At 35.4% G+C, this 16,160-nt stretch overlaps 1 protein-coding gene across 1 annotated transcript in view; it reads left to right on the top strand.

The window, feature by feature from the left end:
- The window catches only part of LOC106073878 (dopamine D2-like receptor), a 392,532-nt gene that overhangs the window by 175,852 nt on the left and 200,520 nt on the right, over positions 1-16,160 (top strand). Inside the window, exon 5 of the mRNA XM_056009413.1 lies at positions 447-461. The gene's annotated coding sequence lies outside the window, so the exon portion shown is untranslated. The remainder of the gene's footprint in view (positions 1-446; positions 462-16,160) is intronic.

Raw genomic sequence — 16,160 nt, 5'->3', positions numbered from 1 at the left:
CCTCTTAGCCTAGATCTAGGGCCTCTCATTAGAATATTATTAGGTGTAGTAGATCTATACATTCGCTTAACCAGGTTTCTTTCTCGGGGTGGGGAGGAGATATACAGGGGTAAAGTTTCCTATTATTTTCTAAATCCAACATTTATCAGTTATTTTGGGAATGTCAATATTATTATTATGGCTTGACTCCAACTTTTATTGAGATAACTAAGACTCCTTGAAAAACTAAAGGGTAAGTGATGTGAATTTGAGTTCACTGTTTATCCTGTACAATTTCAAGAAACACTTCTTAGATTAGTTTGCATAGACTGTTTATTGTGTAACATATCAATGTTCAGTCTTAAAAAGGTTCCTTAATTAACTATAATGTATTATGTCCGCGTTGCTAATTTGAATGACATTTTGCTTCTAAATAATGCGTAATTATTTTGTTTTCTTGGTTTCAGACTTCTGCAAGGGAGGTAAGTCTGGATTATTTATAATAATTTTTTTTCATACTCTTTGTTTTAGTCATGTCTAGTACTCTCCCTTCATTTAGCCTCTCAAAAAGAACCAAATGATACTCTATGAAAATGCATGAATGAGTTTAAAATTGACATAAACCCGCACGTCTACTTAGACATTTCCACAGTGACCCACTGTCAGAGAAATCGTGTGTGCAATCATGTGTTCATTCAGATTCTACCTTTGTATAGTCTGAATGTATAGCAATGAAATGTGTAGCGCAATTCTCATACAAGGAGTTCTTATCATTTGAAAAAAAAAATTAAATTAGCATTTACATTCGTTCTCTTTTGTACCTATTTTTTTTTTATCAATTCCCCCCCCCCCCCTTTTTTTTTCTAGACAAAAACATGGGAAGATAAATGTGTCAAATTATGTTGAACATATATAAAGCAGGAACATATGCCCTGTTGTATATATCATAACATTCTTTGTACGAATGAAATATATCTACTAATTTTGGGAAATAGTTAGGTCTGTGAGTTTAATACATTTTAGAATATACATTATTCAGTTGGGCATTGCTATATATAAACACAGTGTCTTGACTTCAGCTGTCATGTTCACTAAATATCCACTCATTGTGTGTGTGTGTGTGCGTGTGTGTTGGTGTCGGTGTGTAAGAGGGTGGTCTGAAAAGTTTCTGAGCTAACAATGACACGTGTAGTTATGGTAACAAGTTAATCATAATTTATTTTTTGAAAGGAATCACGAACTAAATCTTTCCTGACCTAAATTGCTCACTCCGTCGAAAGATGAAAGCATCACTACTATTTTATCGAGGATAAAAAAACACTAAAAGTATTTAAATTATTAAATAAATGTGTGTTTGAGAGCGAATGAAAGAGAGACAAAGAGAGAGAAAGAGTTACAAAGAGAGAGTGAGAGAGAGGGAAAGAGAGAAAGAGAAAAAGAGGTAGAAATAGAGAGTGACAGACAGAGAAAGAGTTACAAAAAATAGAGGGACAGAGAGAGAGGGAGAAAGACAAAAGAGACGGACAGAAAGAGAAAGATAGAAAAGAGAGAGAGAGAAGATGAAATTAATTAAAGTAGTCTACAGATATGTGCCTACAAAAACGTAAACATTACAGAACATGATTAAAACATTTTACCACTGTAAGACAACAATGTCTCGAAACGTCTTGGAATGTCTCCCTGCCACTTCTCCGACGCCTGCTCTTATCTTGTATCATCTCTTATTTCACAAGAGGCACTTCCAAAACTCATTGAAACTGTTTTGAAGATAAGTTGTCTGTGCTATTCTACTTCCAATCTTACCATGTTACTCCAAAAGAAAAACAAAATCCAAAGAGCATGTCTTGAACCAAGAGGAGCAACTTGTCCTCTACTTTTGCATTGTTTGTTACGTACATCTTGGAGTACACTCGAGGTGGAACAGCAAGTGGGGGGAAAACTCCTTTAGACTCTAAGGGAAACAATTTGCTGTATGTTTGTTTGATGTGAAAGTTGAGCACGTTGTGGGGATATGTATGACGTAGTCTAAATGAGCTCATTATGTTATAACATGACAAAGGCACAGCGCATACAAATAAACCATTAGAAAAGTATGACTCATTATAACATAGGTATTTAAAAAGTTTCTTCATATTTTCTATTTAAGACAAGCAGTCTAAGAGTCTATTTACAGGAACTAACACCAATTTTAATTCATAATCACTACATTAACTACATGGGCTGTATCGCTGAAACAAAGTGATACACTGCACATAGCAAGTAAGCTTACAGATATCTTCGATATAGGAAAACCCCATTGTTATAAAACTATTCAAAATCCAATTTTAGCAACAAAACATATTTACTTCCCCCTAATTATGAAATGTAAATAATGAGATTAATTCCACTATATACATATGCTATTTATTTACATCATCTGCCAAATAGATCGTAAGGTCTGACTCTGAAAGGGGAACTCTACATTATTTTTTTACTTAATGACTTATAAAGGTTCTTTAGCAAAAAAATTCTGGAGTCCTTACAGTCATGTATTATCTTTAATTCTATCAACTAAACTAAATATTCTAGTTTGGAATAAATTGTATATAACTAATGTGTTACATCCTCTTCCTCTTTTCTGTTACGGAACTCTTTTTTATTTGTATGGCTGCATTCTCTCAAACTTGTAATAGAAAATGGGATCAAAGAAGGCTTGGAATGCATATTTTAAATCTATCTTTGTTCCCTGCTGAAAACAATATTTCGATAAACAAGCGTTTATCTGAATGAATTATTAATTAATTCTGTCTTGTAATACATTCTTTCAATAAGTAGGCCTATATTAAAAGAAAAAAAATGTGTTCAGTCTTAGCATCACTTGATGAGAATTTCCGAGGATAGTCCCAGCTGCTTCATTCACAGTGCTCAGAATTCAATGACGTCATATGTGTACACTTTCGCCGAGTACTGGCCCGACCTCCATTCAAGCTGGTTTAACTGAGCGCGCTGATTAATTAGGCGGAACAACTTTTCTATGATACCCCGCTGTGAGGATGTGGCTGCTGTTTTTTTTATTTTTCCTGGATGGTGGGGAAACTGGCAGTGGTGGGGGGTGAGGGGGGATGGTTATAAATGCAACACCTGTAGAACTATGTCAATGTCTCCAGGGAGGTGGGAAACCTAAGGGAGGCATGTTTGAAATACAAGCAATAACTTTCATTGCTTCCGGGGTTCACCTTTGACCTCTCTCCCTCTGCTCAACTTCTTTCCCCCCCCCCCCCGGACGTTGCTGTTGTTGTTGTTTTTTCGTTGCTATTGACATAAGTGACACTGATGTAAATAAATGAAGAGGTCGGTTGATACGGCAGGTCTCATAACTCATTGCGTCAGTTTCAAGCTGACGTCACTCGTGCTGCCTGGTTGAATAGGTGATCAGCTGTATTGTTCTGGTGTCAACGAAACATGTCGCTGTGACCTAAGGTTTGGGTTACGATCTCCCTCATGAACTGAAACAGAGAAAATAAGAGAAATGGAGAGAAAGACATTATTTCAGTATAAGATATGTGAATAAGAGAGATTGTTAAAGAAATAGTGAATAAAGGGAAAGTACCAGTGGAAGCAGAATAGAATTAATTAGAAGAATATGAGTAAGAGAAAAGAAGAGAGAGAGGGTTAAAGAGAGAGAGAGGGGTATGAAAATAAATAAGAGCGAGAAAGAGCAAGGTAAAAGGACCTATAGAGTTTAAAAGACAGAATAAGAGAGAGAAAGAGAGAGATCCTGGAGTACATATCAGAATCACTGACCCATGACTCTGCACGTGTCATGAGAACACTATCACGCCCACCATCTTTGACAGATCTATTATGCTGCATCCTAGTTGGCTATGAATAAGCCTCTTTTCTATCTCATCGCCATGAGCTACCACCATTCGGTCTCGTTTTCACACAAGAGCTACGCGCATACGTGATACGTTAACGTATCACGTATCTTCACTATACATCTGCATAAAAACATGGCGTCATACTACATTAGTCCTGTAAACTGTTCGCGAAATGATAGCCGGCCTGTGCTCCTGTTCAATCAATATCTGTTACGAGATGATACTTCCTGATAACTTTAGTCATTATGGAAGCATTGTCTTTTTTTTTGTCAGTGTCACAACAAGAAATATATTTTATAGCTGACATTAAATACCTGGCCTCTCACCGATATTGTCATTACTAGAAACACGTCGCCTGAAGTGGAAGGTGGGGGGTATTGTGATGGTGCGAGCCGATCTTGTTCTTTGTTTCTATCATTCCCTAGACGTCTGTATAAGTTCATGGATAGGCCACTGTTTTACTATGAATCCCATTTCTGATGCAAACAAACTGAAATAAGCATGATGAAAGAGATTGTATCCAAGGTTTAGTTTTTAAATAACACAAACAATAAAATCAAAAACATTTTTTAAACAAATGCAATTATTTAAATAAAGCAGTTCAAATTTTTTTTACAAGAAAAACATTTTTAAAGACCTATATTATACAACTAAAAATAAAAATAAATAAATTTATCTAGGCATCGAGTCTGTGATTCAGCACGTCAACGTGATGTCAATAAGACGTCAGCGACTAACAAAAAAACTACAATATTTATATTTATAATTATTTATTTGGAATTTTCATTTTATAGACATCTAGAACTAGATGTTGATATACCTAAACTTTTGATTTAGAACTCTTAAGATCTAGAATCTAGGTATGATCTGGAATAGATTTACGTAAAAATATTATTTTTAAATTTACATAATTTATGAATAAACTGAAGGCAAGATTAAATTTAATGATCAACTCAGTTATAGGAACATTACGGCTGACCACGCCTTGTTTTATGGCCACATTTGTATTTAATTATTTTTACATTGAAAAATTTATTATTTTTACATTCAAAAATTATATCTGTCAAACTAGAGTTTTCCAGCGTGACTAAAAAGCTAGTAAATTTATTTATTTTTTTATGTAAAAATGGCCACAAATGACGCCATAGATACAGTGAAACTAACAATCCGAGATAAGCGTGGAAAGATTAGAAATATTTAGGAAGTCTAAGTCAATGCTTAAGTTATTGGCTATTTACATCGATGGCTGATAATAGCTAGCTATTAGCTGTATCCTGTGTACATAATTAAGCAAGTTTTGATGAGCTAAGTATTATAAAATGTATATTTTTTTGGTGTAAATTTCAGCACCCTATAATCAAGTTTCTACGTTCTTTCGCTTTTATCTCAAAGTAATTTTTACAATGCTAATATGAAATTACTCCGACCGTCGAACCCTCCGTCTGTCTGGTACACATTTTGTAGCGATATTGAGAAAATGGTCATTATAAGTCACGATTTTTCCAGAAGTCATAAATTCTAATAGAAGGATTGCAAATAAATTATAGTTTCTTCTGTTTTAATGCACTGTTCGGAAATATAATCAGCTAAAAAATCAACAACTTAATTTTTTTTTTAAAAAAAGCTTACCTAATGAGAAGAACCACAAAAAAAAAATAAAAAAATCAGGCGTTTATCGCAATACTGTATGAATAATCTACCATTTTCTATATAAAACTAATTGCTTAGTTTTCTAATTGGTTCTTCTATTACGAGCGACTATGAATAGATATATATATGTGAGAAATGTTAACTTGATCCGAGAACAATAAGTGGGAAAAAGGCGTTTACAAAATCTAATTAGGGGGATAACTCCACAATACAGCCACATCGCTTAATACGTAGCATTTATTTCATTTGTTGTATATCAAACAAAATAATTAATTACCAATAATTGATTAACTAATAGGTTCATTATTGGATCAATTATTTCTTTTTGTATGTATGACAAATTATTGTGTGATGTTTCAAATAGATTCGATAATGGGTTTGTGAGAAACAGTGTGCACAAATAAAAGTATCAGACAGACTGCGTTGATATAAGCTTGGTCAAAAATAGCTTTCTACTTTTAACAGAAGATCAAGTTCAAATATTTCTCAACGTTCATTATGCTATTCAGTATTGATTGAGATGCAGCTAGAATACTGACAAAACGAATACTTGATCTAATTGTCCGGTTGACCTGTTTATATATTTTTATAATTTTGGTGCAAAAACAAAATAAAAGTTTCACCTTTTGTATCATTCGAGTTAAATTTTATATCAAAGCTTATATCCAGTTCCCCTTTCAGACCTTGTGGTCTATAGGACAGATGATGTTAAGGTCATATGTATATGTGGTCTACGATTTACGAGGGTGTCATGTGGCCAGCACAACGACCAACCGCCTTTAATTTTTCCAACTAATGTAAGGTACCCATTAGAGCTGGGTGGACTCAGAGGCGCCCAATTATTCCGAAATTGAAAATCCCAGTCTACATCAGGATTCGAACCCGGGACCCCCGGTTCAGAAGCCAAGCGCTTTATAGCTCAGACACCGCGCCTCCTGTCTAGTAAAAACTTTGAACATATCTTTCTCCCATTTCCCATCTGCCATTCTAGGATCAAGTTGAAACTTTACACAATTATTCATTGTACCTAATAATACACGAATCAATAACTAAACATTACCAATTAGTTGATTGCTTATTGCTGATTAATAATTTTATTTGATATTGAAATAATGTGAATAACTGCTACTTATTGAGAGATGTGGATGTATGTATGCATTTAATCCCCTTAGTACGTTTTGAAACGTTTACGTTTCCGCTTCCTATTCCCAAATCATGTTGAAATTTTGCATAATTATCGATAGTTAATGACAATAGACAAATCAATCAAAAAATTAACCAGTTAAATAATCAATTAGTACTAATTAATTAATTTTGTTTTATATGTAAGAAAGGGAGCTAAACACTTTTAAGATAAATGGCAGTAATTAGCGGTTCTTTCCCTTAGAAAAGTTTTTTTTTTTTTTTTTTTTTTAAGTAATTTGTTTTCTTTTGCTTCTATTTTTTGAAACATGCATCGCATGCAATTGGGAACAATTAAGCAATTCTAACATTTCCCTCGAAAGTGGCAAAAATAGTTCCCATACTTTGTCAAAGAAATAAATTCATTGTCTGCACGACAACATTGACATTATCAGCCATGCAAAGCTGGAGTTTTGTATGCGCTTTGTAACTAAATCATACCAATAATAAGTATTTATTGGTAATTTTTATTCATAATTATCTTTGCCTTGTCTTGTGATTGTGATGTTTTAGTATTAAGCCTATGACCACGTTGTTACGTAAAGTGGATGGAGCATTTCGAAAATTTTATTTGATAATAATTGTGGGCTCAATATTTGCTATCGAAACAATGTCTATGTTTATTTTATCGAGTGATCTATGTTAATATAGAATAATGGAACATATCTCTTTTTTATGTTGTCTGTATTGAGTTATCTCTGTTCAAATATTTTATAGACATTTTGATAGTCTATAGTTTTTTTTTAAAGCCTCAGTTATTTATCTCTTATGTTTTGGCTTATATAAATTTTATAAATTTAGCTTTTATATAGCGCTACTTTCATGCTTATAGCAATCTCGTTTGTGGACCAGCGGGAGAGGGGGTATCTGGGAGAAGGTTTTCCGTGCTGCCTTTAGGCGCTCAGTAAACACAACTCTGCTCGAGTCGGGTGTCGAACCTCGGGCACCCTTTCATAGGTGGCCAAGCCAAGTAAAACGTACTTGGCCTCTTGACCACGCTTCCCACAATAGGGCTAGTAGCTCATGTTCCTTTGGAGATATAAAACATTATATATGTTTTTATATAGTTTTTAATATGTTTGCCATGTGTGAATGTGCCTCTAAGTTAAGTGTATGGTTAAGTTTATCTTATCTTATATAATACATACAATATTTAAAAAAAGAAGATAATTACGTCCTACGCGTCATGCATTTGGTAGTGCATATTAACCAATGACCTAAATTCTGCCAAGTCACTGGTTTTCCTGGCTAGCTAATGCAAGTCATTCCATGCTCTAATAGCACTAGGTAAGAAGGAGTATTTGTATGGTATACTCTTGCATTATGGAACGAGTAATGTGCCTTTTTCTTATAGTTAGGATTGGTGCTAATTGTGTATGGTGTATAGGATTATAATTATCAACTATTTCATTTAAATCATGGCCCTTCATCAAATCAAAATATTATTATGTAATGACAAATAATTAAGCGCTTAAAAAGGAAAATGATTTTTGTAGGGCGCCAAATCAGTTGTATCATTACTCAATCCGAATTCTGTTTCAGCTATTTATTTAGATAAGAATGAAAATCATTAATTATAATTGTTTCATTCAATATTTTAAATAGATAGATAGATAGATAGATAGATAGATAGATAGATAGATAGATAGATAGATAGATAGATAGATAGATAGATAGATAGATAGATTAGTAAAATACAAAAGTACAAATAACTCCAATTTCCCTTAAAAAGCATCTCTGACGTCACATGTGTCCCACTGAGCTCCTAGAGGTTGTGACATTTACAAATAGGTCAATGCCAGTGAGTGCCCTCTGGTCATGGCTGGAGTGCCTGACAGACAAGAGTGACACACCGACTGACATGGACTGGGTCGTCCTAGATACACATCCCTTCACCGTCTAAGAGTCCCCTGTCCAAGAGAGCGGGGAAATTAAGCGAGCCTCTTTCTGAGAGCTACGCGAATGCACGTGCGTTCGTTCCAGCCCTCGGCTTCCTCACTCGTCTGCTAGTTTTAAAAACTACTTCCTGTTCTGTTGAACCCTCCTTCTCTGTCCTCTTTCTAATTTATGTTTCCACAGCCTTCATTAATCTGACTTTTTCTCGTCTCTTTTTTTCTCTCTTTAGTTTTACTATCTCTTTTTTCTCTTTTTTTTAAATGTTAGTCCTTTACATTCAGACTCGATAGTGTCGACTTTAGTTTTTATAGTTTTTTGCTTTATTTATTTCTTTGATCTATAAGTCTAGCTTTCTTCTCGCGCCCTGGTAATTTATTATTATATTCTTAATCTTTCTTTTTATTCTTTTATTTGTATTCTTCTTGATTCTTTTTCTGTCGTTCTTTTTGGTTTTAATAAATCTTTAGTCTTGATGAGTCAACCTTTATTTCTGAATCACAATTCAGTCAGGTCTATTTCTCTAATCTTCTAAATTCTAATATTTAGATCTCTCAACGTTTCTTGTTCTATTTATTTTGAACTTTAAAGCAATTCTCTATCTATATATATATTTCATATTCTCTTTCGCTCTCTTTCTCTATCAATAGTTTTCTCTGTGTAACTCTCTCTCTCTTTCTTTCTCTCTCTAGCTCTCTCTCTCTCTTCTTTCTATCTCTCTCTCTCTTTTTGTATCTAAGTTTCTCCTTCCTTTTTATTCTCTTCGACTCTCTCCATCACTCTCTAGCTTTCTCTCTTAATCTCTTTCTTTTATTATTTTTTCTTGCATTCTCCCTCTCTCTTTCTTTCTCTTTCTGTCTCACGTTCTCTCTCCCTCTCTCACTCTCTCTCTCTCTCTTTCTCTCGTTATTTTTCTTGCATTCTCCCTTTCTCTCTGTTTCTCTCTCTCTCTATCTCTCTCTATCTCTCTCTCCTTCTTCTGTCTCACGTTCTCTCCCTCTCTATGTATCACTCTCTCTGTATCTTTCTCTTATTATTCTTTTTATTCTTCTTTTTCTCCTTCTTTCATTCATTTCACTTCTGCTAAGAGAGAGAGAGAGAGAGCTCCTTATTTTAACACCCCCCCCCCTCCTACCCAGGGCTGCTCACCACATCAAATGGATGGTACGTGCACTGGAGAGGGGGACTCACTGGCGAGGCGCGCGCGTGTCATGCTCGCGCGATCACCTGTTGGTTTATTTGTGTTTAGTTGTGGCCGGTATGAATGACCCAGTGCCACTTTGAAGCACACACATTTTTCCCCAAAGGATGTCAACTTATTCTCAATGGATAGTAAGATTGTGAGTAGACACCTATTCTAAGTTTATTCCAATATTGTTAAGTTCTTTAAAAAGTCGGTAAGTAAAGTACATTATAATTTAGCTCCTACAATCAACTTTATTGTTTTGACAAGGGATTTATTTATAAATACTAATTTTTTAGCGCTACAAGTGAAAGAAAAGTAAAGTTCTCCTTTTAGACCCTCAGTATAGCAAACCTTTACTTTCCCCAAGGTTTGAGTTGGATGGACTCAGGGGCGCCCTAAAATTTCCAAAATTTAAGATCTCAGTCTTCACCGATATTCCAGCTTAGGACCCAAGGTTCGGAAGCCAACCACTTAACAACAAAAAATATGATTTTGCAATGCTAGAAAGTAACATTAAAAAAAGAAAATGGTTGATTTTTTAAAAGACATCTAAAGCGGATGACTATTTGTAATAGAGATTAATCCATCCCTCATAACTAATGAGTGACAGATTTAAAAAAAACAAAAACATTCTTTATCCAGCCCTTATTCCCCCCAAAAACACATAATCTATTAACACAGTTGAGTTCTGGTCTCTAGTTTTATCATCGCAGCTGTTTCAATGACTTCACACCCGACAACCTTCTACATAGCGTAGAGAAACAAAGTATATATTTATTTGTTACTGTTTTTTATTTTATATATCTTTTTCGAGAATGTCTCTTGGATTTTGAAATTTTCTCTTAGGTTTTGAGAATGTCTTTTTGGTTTTGAGGATGTCTCTTAGGTTTTGAGGATGTCTTTTTGGTTTTGAGGATGTTTCTTTGGTTTTGAGGATGTCTCTTTGGTTTTGAGGATGTCTCTTAGGTTTTGAGAATGTCTCTTTGGTTTTGAGGATGTCTCTTAGGTTTTAAGGATGTCTCTTTGTTTTTGAGGATGTCTCTTAGGTTTTGAGGATGTCTCTTAGGTTTTAAGAATGTCTCTTTGGTTTTGAGGATGTCTCTTAGGTTTTGAGGATGTCTCTTAGGTTTTGAGAATGTCTCTTAGGTTTTGAGAATGTCTCTTAGGTTTTGAGAATGTTTCTTAGTTTTTAAGAATGCACATTTAAATTATAAGACATAGGTGTTTCTGGACGTTTATTTCTGAAATAATATTTACATGAAGTTGAGGATAAAACTAGTCGCTAAAGTTTTAAATCTCCAATAGAGAAATGTTTTTGTTTTTACACCTCTACGGAGAGAATTTTCTCTAAGATCCATGTTCGCATATCATAAGTTACTACATTGATGTCAAGACAAAGGCTACAGCACATCGCATTTTTCGACAATTCTTCTAAGCCATACTGAACATATCTATATATATATATATATATATATATATAGCTTAAGTCTTCGTTAGTATTCGAGGCCCATGTTAACGTCGTAGTCTAGTTTACTGATAACGTCTTGCGATAAGATAAACTTAAAAATAAAAAAAAAACACGTTTCTCTGCCATTATTGTCATCTGTTACATTTTTCCTGCATTACCTTTTTCTTGTCTCATTTCTGTCTTCACAGAGAAATTGAAATTCAATTTGAGATATAAAAATAAGCCGTCGAACGAATTAAATGCAAAATAGTTTTTTTTCTGAAAGTCTAGTTGAGTTAAATGTAATCGGATTTTATTTTTCTGTTTGTATTTGTGTGTTTGTACTGTGTGTGTTTGTGGTTTAACAATAAATATTTATCTTTCTCAAATAACAGAGGACATTAAATGAAAGAACTATTAAGGCCTGTCTTTAGGGGATACTATAATTTTTTTACATTTTCCCTATGATTTTGAGTAATAACAGTATGTTTTGGACGAGGAGCGTGACGCTAGAGTAATTTGGTGAATATATGATCCTGTGTCAACATCCAACTCTAACATAGGATATGGACCGCTCGAGTGCACCATTCTTGTTCTGTATAAAGTTAAAAACCTAAAAAAACCGTCTCGGAGTTTCCCCATTAAACAAAACTGTCACTTTACCTTCTCGCTTAACAATTCGCTCCAGCTTGCGAACATATGCGAATATTTCCACTGACGTGTTGAAGACATAGATCTCAGAACCAAATTAAATTCTAAGATTTCAGCCTACTTGTCGTTTTAAACTAAGCTCTAAGCACCCATTAGATCAGGCAGGCTGTGGCGGATCAACACCTAACTGTCTGGGGGCTGCCCAGGACGAGGTGGGCGGTAGCTGATCAGTGAGGAGCGAAGACCTCTCCCAACGTCAGAGACAACCCGTGGCGTCAATACATTACGCCAATCAAGTTGGACTTCTAACCCGTAACTGTTGTCTCCCTTCTTGTTTTAGCCGCTTTGCTGCAGCAACTAAGTTTCCTCTGCGGGGCGCATTCCGGGGCCTTAGACAAAGGGGTCATGAGTGGCCCATGCGTCAAGGTCAATCTCTCGACCTTGCTGATGAGATCCAAAGGAACGCTTCACGTTATATTTGGCACCAACTCAGTTGTACAAGCTGCAGGGGGGAATTTCATAGTTGATACTCCCAACTCCTAAGATGATTCACTCCTGATTTTTCCCTGAGGTTGTCTCCTGACGCCGCAAGGCAGCGGGGGTTTGAAGTTAGAGTACCTTTCTCATAGATGAATTGCCTTACTAGGCTGAAAAGCTCCAACTGCCCGAAGCTCCCGGTTTTGGTATCCGCCTTCACCCCTTCACCTGTTAGTAAGAGAAGTTTCGCCGGTCTTAGTATCTAAGCCACACGACCAGGTGCTGAACGTACTTGGCAGAGGCTATCGGAGACTCTTGCCTTTAGGAGTATTTTATAGACAATGGGAGCTTATCCCCATGGACACCCCCCGGTCATGAAAACCTTTGAAAAATTATAACTGTCAAACCAGAGTTTTCCCCGTGTGACCAAATTAGCTAGTAATATTTTTGTCCCAAAGATATACATAACCTGTCAAATTTCTTGGAAAATCTTTAGAGCCTTTTTCCATGGCTGTGTGGTGGTAAAGCGCTTGGATTCTGGAGTCATGGGTTCAAATACTCGTGGAGAATATGACTTTAAATATCCGGATCCTAATGGCGCCCTTGAGCCTATCCATTAGTCGGTGGAAAGTCTACGTGGTTGGTCATTGTGCTGACAACATGACAACCTCGGACCACAGAAACATATATATATGTATGTATATAACAAACAAAAGAGTCTAATCTCCGTCTTACGGCAAAGCTTTGAGAAGTGAGTGGGAATCGATCAAAAGAGCACCTCACACACACGCACACACACACACTTGTGTAACAGAGACACCCTCATTTCCTGCTGGCTGGACAACGAACTCTTTCATGTCATGCATACTGAGTTCTTCTATTTCGTTTTACTTTAATAAGTTGAAAACATGTCTTGAGCGAAACATGATGAGGCAATGGAGTTGCTTTGTGTCTCTGTAGGATGGCATCTTGTTAGTACAGTGTTGTTTTTGTTGTGTGTATTTTTTTCAATTCAGAGATAGTGACTAGACTATGACTAGATATTTGTCATTAGTCTTTTGTGATCGTATCATGCTGTGCAGTATCAACATCATAGAGTAATTTCTTATTGTCTGTAGTTAATACTAACTGGAATCAGAATACACGGTAGTCATGTAGTGCCTTGATCATACGAAGTGTCATTGTATCAATTAGTTTGGATCAGTCATGTAATTAAATTTGTAATAGATCTAGCCTATTATAGACCAACAACAATACATTTGTGTGATTGGAAATATTTCAACCAATTATTATAGTTTAGTGCTATTTCATGCTTTTAGCTTTCTCAATACCCTGTGATCCTATCGCTTATGTGGACCAGTTGTTAAATTAAAAGAAAGGGGAAGGGAATATGTCTACGTGGGTGAATTTTACCGTAATCACCTTTTAAAAACATTTTTTAAAAAGGTTAATGACCTGAATTTGAACTCATGGCTTACGACTTCTTAAGCCAACATACTAACCACTCTGCTGTTGAGATGAAAATGAAAAAAGAAGAATGTATAGTTATAGTTATCTATTTATTATTGTTTCCAACTAACTTTAAAGCGGCAACATAAAAAGGGGGATTTAGGGACTAAATCAGCTTATACGACCAGTCCAGTCAAGTACATATTCTTTCCCTTGTTCGAGATACCCGAAAAAAATAATTTATTACCAATAATTAATTAATTAAAATATTTTTGGACTGATTCTTTGGCTTTAATTTGAGGACGTTTTAATCAAAATTTGTGTCTTTAGTCTGTCACTTCTTGAAGTACGCTGTATTTACAATGTCACGTGACACGAGCTTTTTAAATGTAAATCTTCCTTTTAATAATGAAACTGTTTTTGAAATGGACGTTGAAAGTAGGGGGAGGTGGATATCTTTCAGCGAAGTGAATAGATGTAGTGCTATGTGTTGTTTGTAAAGATTGCCTTTTTAAAGGTTTTTGAATGATCTCATGATGAGTTACAGAAAATCTACATTTTCTTGCACTTATTTCAGTTGACGCTCACAATGACAGTGCATAATTTGTCTTTGTATAAGTCAGACAGCTCTCTAGTGTAAAGAAGCTTCAGATGTCCTACAGCCATTATATAAGTCAGACAGCTCTCTAGTGTAAAGAAGCTTCAGATGTCCTACAGCCATTATATAAGTCAGACAGCTGTCTAGTGTAAAGAAGCTTCAGATGTCCTACAGCCATTATATAAGTCAGACAGCTCTCTAGTGTAAAGAAGCTTCAGATGTCCTACAGCCATTATATAAGTCAGACAGCTCTCTAGTGTAAAGAAGCTTCAGATGTCCTACAGCCTTTACATAAGTCAGACAGCTCTCTAGTGTAAAGAAGCTTCAGATGTCCTACAGCCTTTACATAAGTCAGACAGCTCTCTAGTGTAAAGAAGCTTCAGATGTCCTTCAGCCATTATATAAGTCAGACAGCTCTCTAGTGTAAAGAAGCTTCAGATGTCCTACAGCCATTACATAAGTCAGACAGCTCTCTAGTGTAAAGAAGCTTCAGATGTCCTACAGCCTTTACATAAGTCAGACAGCTCTCTAGTGTAAAGAAGCTTCAGATGTCCTACAGCCATTATGTGGATGCTCTTAAAAGTGCATATAATGAAACAAACGTAATATTATTATTTCCAATTCTCATCGTATTTCAACAAACCTTTCACACTGATAGCAGAATTTAAATTACATTAATAGTCTTTTTTAAATGTAAACTTAAAAAATCTATAAATAATGAAATCTGAAAAGAGCATCTTTCTAATTGAATTACATTCCTGTTACAACACCAATAGCAGGCCGGGAGGTATTATTGGATCATTCCCAGCTGGAGTCTCCTCGCTGTGTTGCTCGCTCGATTCTAAACTAAGTAGCAGGCTATTGTTTCCTATGATGTCCAGTGCATTCTTGTTGTTTTGTTATCAGAAGAAATTAAAGTTAGATGACATTTGGTTTACAAATGTCTTGTCCCTGAAATTAGTACAAGAAATTAACTTTCACTTTAGCAGTCGGTCAAATAGTATTCAGTCAAAACCTAATGTAGGACTAAAGATTAAATTAGACTTTTTTTTTGTGGTGGAAACATACTTTTAAACATTTTTAGAGGAGTCTTCAATTCCCGCAGACAAACAGCTTCAGAGACTGCTTTAGTACGCATTTGTACTTCCATTTTATATAGTGCTTTAGTGCGTATTTGTATTTTGGTTTGATCTATTTATTAGGAACTAATTTATGTACATCTATAATAAACCGTTGGTTCAAGAGCCAATTGATGAGCTCAGAGATTCTGGCTCATTCATAAAAGTGTAATGTTGAAGGGCGTCCACCACGCTATTTGGTCTCTCTTTTCAGATTAAAGGAACTACTTGTATATAGTACAGTTTCTTTTTGAAAACATGCATGACTAGATTGACACATGAACTGAGTATCTTCTTTTTTTAAAGTAACGTCTATAATACGCTTGATCTTAGTCAGTTAGACATTGTGCTGACAATAAGAGGCATATTGAGAGGGGGGAAGGGGAGGGCTTATATTTCTAATGTGATGTTCATGGAAAATGGTTGGGGCGGGGGCTCCAATAATGTACATTGTCCCGGACACACGTTTTGCTGACTAGGACTCTGCTGGCGATATTGAATCATGGGAGTTTTACAACATGTTTTGTCCATTTTCGCCTATAATTTAATGCATGGAAGCACCTCAATTGTAACATTTTACACACATAACAGGGGAATTGTTTACTAACATAAATTGCTTTTGAAAATGAATCGTTAGGGTAGAAGATTCCTACCGTGTACTGCCACCACT

The sequence above is a fragment of the Biomphalaria glabrata genome, chromosome 14 (genome assembly GCF_947242115.1).
Source record: "Biomphalaria glabrata chromosome 14, xgBioGlab47.1, whole genome shotgun sequence".
NCBI classification, from domain to species: domain Eukaryota; kingdom Metazoa; phylum Mollusca; class Gastropoda; family Planorbidae; genus Biomphalaria; species Biomphalaria glabrata.
This window is presented reverse-complemented; position numbering and strand designations above follow the sequence as displayed.